Raw genomic sequence first — 8087 nt, forward strand, 5'->3', positions numbered from 1 at the left:
TATTAAAAAATGTGTTTCTTCATTTGTTTTGTTTTTTTCAGGTTGACATTTTTTAAAACATTTTTTTTAATGTTTTTTTCCATGTGCTCAACATCACGCTCCACCCTGTCTGTCAAATTGCTCAGAATATCATCTTCCGGTAAGTGGAGAGAAAATAACAGTACATCAGTATTAGAAATGACTGATGAATTATGTGATGTTTTGTGGTATAAGTCTCTCTCTCTCTCTCTCTCTCTCTCTCTCTCTCTCTCTCTCTCTCTCTCTCTCTCTCTCTCTCTCTCTCTCTCTCTCTCTCTCTCTCTCTCTCTCTCTCTCTCTCTTCTCTCTCTCTCTCTCCTCTCTCTCTCTCTCTCTCTCTCTCTCTCTCTAAAACATCCATCCTGTTTAACCAGATTACAGTTATTACTACACTAAAACTGTAGGAATTTGTTATTAACCACTAGGGCTGAGTGATATACATTTTTGGATTTGCTCTAGAATAATTCAAAACGTTTTTCTTTCACCCATTTTTAAAAAAGCAACAAAATGATTGCAATAGAATAGCTAATGCTTCACATTCAAAATATTTAGTGCCAAAAAATGTAGACCTTTTTAATTAAATAAACATATACTGATTAGCCAAACATTAAGCCCAAGGCTTATTGATGCAAAAGTCAAAGTCAAGTCACCTTTATTTATATAGCGCTTTATACAAGACAGATGATTCTAAAGCAGCTTTACAGTGATAATTGGATTAAACTGATGATATCATTTTCCTGTTGTGTCATTGGAGTCAAAACAATAATATTGTTGAATATTTACCCCAAGTTTCACAGAAAGCTAGTCCCAAACTAAAGTGCATGTTCTCCTCTGACCAAGGAACGAACATGGTGTGATTATGATTTAGGCTGCATCACAAATTAGAAATCAGATAAAGTGGGCAGCCATGTACATGTGGTCCATTTGCCTGGGGAAGTGATACACAAGGATGCACTGTGGGACAGCCGGCAATGGGAGTGTGATGCTCTGTTTTGCTGGAAACCTACCGTTCATGTGGACGTCAGTTTTGCCTCCTAATCAGGGTTGTAAACCAGGCATGGCGATGGTGTTCCCTGATGCCACCTCTTTCAGCAGAATAATGTAGCCTGCCACACTGCACACATTGTTCTGAACAGAATGAAGAGTTCAAGGTATTGCCCTGGCCTCCAATCTACAGTGGCTCAACCTCGCAACCTACTGCAAAAGGGTAAATTATGCAAGTGTTTCACAAGTTTTTAGTGAAGTCTATCAACGGTTTAAAAGAGGCTCTATGTTTTCACTGGCACTAAACACTTTCAGATGGGGAACTAGTTGCTGGAACTCAAGTACTTCTTGGCTAGTTTTTTAGGAGGAATGAAATGGCAAATTGGTGCTGTCTTTGGCACATTAATCTTAATTTTCAACAATATTCGGTCTTCACAATATTCTTTAATTTTATATTGATTGTTTGATTATTGCGATTAATATTGTCGCCCAGCCATGTTACCCACCAGTGTAATTATATCATCCTGAAAGCTTCTTTACTAAACTTTATTGTTATATTCTTAGAATTAAAACATACAAATTGCTATGGTATTTTTTATTTTAAAGGGATAGTTCACCCAAAAATGAAAACAATTTAGATCTTTTTGCTTTTTGATGAAATATGAGAGCTTTCTGTCCCTCCATTGACAGCTACGCAACTACCACTTTTAAGCTTCAAATTGTTCATAAAGAGATCATAAAACTAATCCAAATAAATTGAGCTGTTTATTCTGAATTTTCTGATGATACTCGATCACTTTATATCATAAAACAGATTTCATTTTGGCTTTTATTCACATATAAACATTGATTAGCGAACATAAACAAAAGCTCAAACGAACCTGCTTGACACGCTCAAACGTGCTGCGTAACACGAGAATAAACCTCATTGGTTCTTGCAGAAGCTCAAACTTGTTACGTAACACAAGAATGAACCTCATTGGTTCTTGCTAAAACTCAAACGTGCTTCGTAACATGAGAATGAACCTCATTGGTTCTTGCTGAAGCTCAAAGTTGATGCGTAACACGAGAATGAACCTCATTGGTTCTCGCTGAAGCTCAAATGTGATGCGTAACACAAGAATGAACCTCATTGGTTCTTGCTGAAGCTCAAACGTGATGACATCAACTGATGGCTAAATCAATTACTTTTATTTTCATCTTTTTCAGAAAAATGTTAGATTTTCCATCCCTGAATGTGGCATTTTCAGATCAGATTCCATTAACGTTTAACCTTCAGCCACACACCAAGGTCACTGCGTGCATATATATCAAGATATGATGACTGGATCAATGCACAATCCTTGAGCTGCTGCAGAGTCTGCGATTAGTTGAGCTGGGTGGGTTTTCATTGACAAGCAATTTCTCACTACAAAAAAAAAAAAAAAAACATCTTAACGCCTAAAATCATTTTTGTAAGGTTGGGTCATAAATCATCATCAGAAAAATGTTGTTAAAAACGATGGCCAAGGATATAAATTACATTATTTTCCAGACAAAATAAAAGAAAGAGGAAAACAGTACTTGAAGCGTGACAAAAGAAATCACCGAAACAGAATCAATTAATCAAAGCAAAGACAAGTTCTATTAGTAAAGTGACCCAGTAGTAAGTGACCTCTGCACATGCCAATAAATAATTATATCTTTACTGACCTATGCAGATTATAGGTCATTTCATTCTTCAAGAGGGTGATGCAATCTCTCAATATGTCTTTTGACTTTTTCTTATATTCCACAACAGCCTTCAGTACATTGCAAATGAAATATGCAGTCAAGCACGCGGGGTTATCCAGAGGCTAAGAATAACTTGACAGCAGAGGGGACATTGGGCTATTATATTACTGAGTGCAGAATAAAAGCAATTCTTGTATTTTGCCAAAATGCCATGCTCCACTGCCAAACTATCTTTTGTCTGAAACATAATGTTGCTTCATTCTGCTACTGTAACAAGTAATATTCTCCATAACCATTTTTGAGATTTTTTTTGTTAAGAAAGTGTCCCAAAAGATATAAATCTAGGAACAAAACCAATGCACCATAAGACAGAAAAAGTGAAATTAACCTGGAACCGTTGTTGGTACCCATGAAGATGCTTTGCGGTTATCGGATCAAAGTAAGAACTTATGGCGTGCTGTCAGAGGCGTGCAGGGATAGTTTGAAATGGTCAAATGGTGTTTTGATGGGGTGAATGTTCTTGGCCAGTTCAGATCACCAGGGATGTTTTATCCGTTGATTTGTTTTGTTTTGGTCCCATTCTATGCACCTGTTCAGTCCTCCCTGGTGGCTTCAAGTGTCCAACCAAATGTGAGCGATCAGAATTGACAGCAGGGAAATGGAAATTCAATTTCACACGTCACCTCGCTAGAATGCAGTCCACCAGAATGAAGGGAAGAGAAAGAGAAACTAATATCTTCATCACTAAACATGAAGACTTGACCAATATTAATTTCACCCTGCAATATAGTATCTAGTTGATAACGCTGTAGTCTTAGAATTAAAACCAGAGAATACATGAATATTTAAAACGTTGCCCTGCAAAGTGCTTGACCCTGGAGTCATGAATGGTAATTGAGTTTCAGAGACGCTGCTTTGCAGAAAACTCATTCACATGGTAGAATTGCCTTGAAGGCATGCAACGAATAGAAAAGAGATTCATGTTGAGGAACTGTTTTTAACAGTGAGTGACTGATAATCAATACAGTCTATACCGTCCCATATCATTAAACTAGGAGAATAAATTATTGTGTCTCTTAAAATTCAGTCATTACTACGAAAAAAACATCAATGTTTAATCAGTATTTTAGACTTGTTCTATATGTTAAGGATTTTTTCATTCAATTCCATTAAAGGGTTAGTTCACCCAAAAATGAAATTGATGTCATTAACTCCTCACCCTAATGTCGTTCCACACCCGTAAGACCTCCGTTCATCTTCAGAACACAGTTTAAGATATTTTATATTTTAGTCCGAGAGCGTATGCAAGTGTATGCACACTATACTGTCCATGTCCAGAACGGGAATAAAAACATCATCACAGTAGTCCATATGTGACATCAGTTTGTTAATTAGAATCTCTTGAAGCATCGAAAATGCATTTTGGTCCAAAAATAACAAAAAGTACGACTTTATTCAGCATTATCTTCTCTTCAGTGTTTGTGTTCAAACCTCAAATAAAGATTCAAACGGTTATTGATTCAGTGAATCGATCAATGATTCGGATCACATGCCAACCTGCTGAAATCACGTGACATTAGCAATCCGAATCATTGAGCGATTCACTGATTCATAACCGTTTGAATCTTTGAGGATTGAACACAAACAAGGAAGAGAAGACAATGCTGAATAAAGTCGTAGTTTTTGTTATTTTTGGACCAAAATGTATTTTCGATGCTTCAAGAGATTCTAATGAACTAACTGATGTCACATATGGACTACTGTGATGATGTTTTTATTCCCTTTCTGGACATGGACAGTATAGTGTGCATACACTTCCATTCGCTCTCGGACTAAATATAAAATATCTTAAACTGTGTTCTGAAGATGAACGGAGGTCTTACAAGTGTGGAACGACATTAGAATGAGTCATTAATGACATCAATTTCATTTTTGGGTGAACTAACCCTTTAAATCCTATTAATTAATATGTTTTTAAATAACTGATATCTTCACAGATCCTTGTTTGGAAAATTATGGCGTTGTTTGATCAAAGTCGGTGAGTTTCTCTTATTTGAGCCTTTTTTTTCCACAAGGACCCAAACATCATAAATTTCAATCCCATTAAGGGTTGTGTCAAGAGCTCAGCTGTTGTATTTATTTAGCAAAATTATTTATTCATTCAGTTTAGGATTATCTCTGATGAGCCCATGACAAGCAAGGGTGACATACGACACTGCAGGACCAGGTGAGCGCTAACAAGCCGCCATGCACACGTGATCTCCAGAAATGAAATGTCAATTCCAATTTTATAGAGAAATTGGATGTACATGCTCCATATCAGGGTTCACACAAATTAAATTGGATTTGAAGAGGGATCTTTTTGAAGAATGGAGCCATGCAATCATGTCTGTTTCAATGAGTGAACAAACTGATACAATTACTAGCGTTCTTCTCACATACTTAATAAATAAATATATGATCTGTTGTAGGCAGTTCTCTTTGTGGGTTAAAGTCACCATGAAATCAAAATGAACAATTCTTGTTTTTTATTGAACATTGCAGTATTTATTATAAATGATTCATCACACATGCACATTATTATTAATCAAATCTTTAATCAGAATAACTTCCCCTCCCTCACATGAGATCAACCTTACAAAAATGTATACTTCAAGTTTATTTATTAAGTATACTTAAGTACAGTTGAAGTATATTTTAAATGATACTTTATGGAGTAAGTATACTAATAATGTACAAGAAATATACTTGTAAGTGTACTGTGGGAATAAATTGTCCCTTTTTAGTCTATAAGGTGAAGCAGTTGTAAACTTTGAGTACACAACTAGTTTACAACTAAGTTTTTTGTGTATACTGCAAATATACTAGAAGTAAACTCTCAGGTACGCTGATAATTTACTAGTCTAATACTTATAGCCCATTATTTTAGTTTATGAAAGCACACTTTTAAATATACTCTCATGTAAACTACAAGTTTAGTAGTTGTATACTACAAGTGTACTTGTAGTTAACATAACTTCATACGTATAGTTTATTACTGATGTATTATTTTTGCATATTAAGTATACTACCATGTTCCTCTTGAGGTATTATTATTATATACTTTAACTTTTTCCATTTAAAAAAAAAAAAAACATTTTTATTCTTGCTTCATGCATCCTTTTTATTATATAAGTTTTGTTTAAAAAAAGCAACATTTAAAACAAAAAGCTGAGAAAATCAAAACACAGATTGAGCAGATCAAGTCCATCAACACCCTTTACAGTCTGTTTCTCTTCATGGGTTTGAAATTTCTTTCTGTTGCGTTAAACAGTTTTGAACCGCTTTTTAATGTTTGTTGATCGCATTATTTTACATTTGGGTAAGCAATTTTCTGCTTCTTCTTCTTGTTTTGATCTGGATATTCTGTACTGTTTGAGAACATGGATAGCCGTAAAATTCAGTCAGTGGTGGGAAAAGAGTTAAGTAGATTTTAAGTAAATTCCTGTATACACTACCAGTAGCCTGGATGCCAGCTGAACTTAGCCCCGCCCACAAAATGTTTAGGTCAGCATTTCAGTCTGGCCTCGCTCCATAGAGGAGTAATTATCCCCGAACAGAAACTGTTCGGACCATTGAAATCATCAGGGCGGGCTTTAGCCAATGACAGATGATCAACAGTAATGTAATCATCACGTCATCAAAGGGGCTTGGATTATATTTCTTTGAATCCTAAACGGAGAGCTTGTTTGTATCTACACTCACCTTCACTATTTCTCTCAAAAATGATAATCAATTAAATTATTTTATTTAATTTTTTATTCTCAGGGGGGTTCTCCGGGGGTAAAATGTGTGTTATTTTGGCAAGGTTGCCTGCTAAAATTCGCACTCATGGGTCTATATATCACATAATAGTCGCTTCAACCTGCGGACATAGAAAACAACCCGCGGGGGAAAAACGCGGACTTGGCAACACAGTAGTTGAGCTCTGTCTGTTGACATTTGACAATGCTTCGTTGCTCTGATTGGTTGCAGGTCTGTCCAATTGAGGTCTTTCCTGGTTGGGTTGAAACACGCCCCATAATCACAGCCCAATGGAGCAGTTTCAGACTCATATTCTGACTAGAATTGAGTATGACCATGTCAGGCTACACTACCAGTGGACTAGCCTACACAAAAATATAGATACTCAAAATTAGGAACATATGTGTTTTATTTATAAATCAATATTTTCAAACAATGTAAGTTTATAAGACAGTATGAAAAATAAAGTATTTAATACATTTACATTTATGCATTTGGTAGACGCTATCCAAAGCGACATACATTGCATTCAAGGCACACATTCTTACATTGTCATAATAGGCTACTCAATCAGAAAAAAGTAAACAACTACAAGCCAAGTATACTTAGAATATTTAATTATATCTCGCCAGGCGCGATGCAAGTGTTTTTTGCTAGTTTCAGCCCGACGCAGTTATCATTTTAGCGTACAGTTCCACGTTGTTTAAATAGCGAATGCTCTCACACCCATGTTCGCCCACGGGCGTGCTGGTCTGAAACCAGGTGTGTTCAGGCGCATTGTTGGCATGTTGCTCTTTTGAGGAAATGAAATCAACTGCACAATTGACCAACCTCTGTAAAGTCAATACTGCAGTATTTTTTGTGTTATTTAAAGGGCGAGTTAGTAATATGTGCCTATAGGCGGTTGCACAACGCGCGTACACTCGCTTGTAGCATAGCACAACATACTTATTCTGCCATGCGAGCGCAACTGGCTTTTAAAGGGAATGGGAGATGAGACTCCGCTGCACGTTGCGCCCAAAACACACCCATGACTCATTAAGAGACTAGGTACAAACCATTTGGACCATGCGCCTGGCATGCCGACCGTTTTTTTTCCGTTGTTAATCCGTCATGGATTCGGACACTCCCTAAGTGCACACGCACGCCATGAGCTTTAGACCATCTTCTCAGATCTTTAAAATAGGGACCCTAGACTTTTCTGTTAGTATAAGTCAAGTTTTAAGTATATTTCTAAAATTTGCATAAAAAGTAGACTGAAAGTATACTTTGTTATTTTTAGTTTAAAAGAAGTATAGCTGCTAATAGCACAAATTCATAAAATAATTTTTTGTAAGGGCGACCGAGCAACTCACAACCATCCAATCAATTGCTGAGGGACAATTTTTTTTCTTGTTCTAGAAGCCGTTTCACTTGGATAGACATCACAAAAAGAAAAGACTATTGCAACTTTCCATCTTCAGACGTTTGATTCCTAATTACATAATGAATAGGTATAGTACAAGCGGCCCATCAACGCTTACAAGGAGGAGAAACTGAAAATCTTTTTTGCTAAATGATATGTAAATTAGACTTGAGTAATTATGTTG

The 8087-nt window shown here is 36.3% G+C and overlaps 1 protein-coding gene across 6 annotated transcripts in view; it reads left to right on the forward strand.

Moving 5' to 3' along the window:
• Positions 1-18: 18 nt before the first annotated feature.
• The window catches only part of slc4a5b (solute carrier family 4 member 5b), a 56109-nt gene continuing 48040 nt past the window's right edge, over positions 19-8087 (forward strand). For 2 of the 6 annotated variants that reach the window (XM_067433419.1, XM_067433418.1), the window contains exons 1-2: positions 4713-4753; positions 4881-4942. The gene's annotated coding sequence lies outside the window, so the exon portion shown is untranslated. Of the gene's footprint in view, positions 140-2281; positions 2382-4712; positions 4754-4880; positions 4943-7923; positions 7992-8087 lie in introns of those variants that run through there. The other 4 variants (XM_067433414.1, XM_067433416.1, XM_067433417.1 and 1 more) reach the window with 4 other exon arrangements.

This window comes from Pseudorasbora parva, chromosome 23 (assembly GCF_024679245.1).
Source record: "Pseudorasbora parva isolate DD20220531a chromosome 23, ASM2467924v1, whole genome shotgun sequence".
NCBI classification, from domain to species: domain Eukaryota; kingdom Metazoa; phylum Chordata; class Actinopteri; order Cypriniformes; family Gobionidae; genus Pseudorasbora; species Pseudorasbora parva.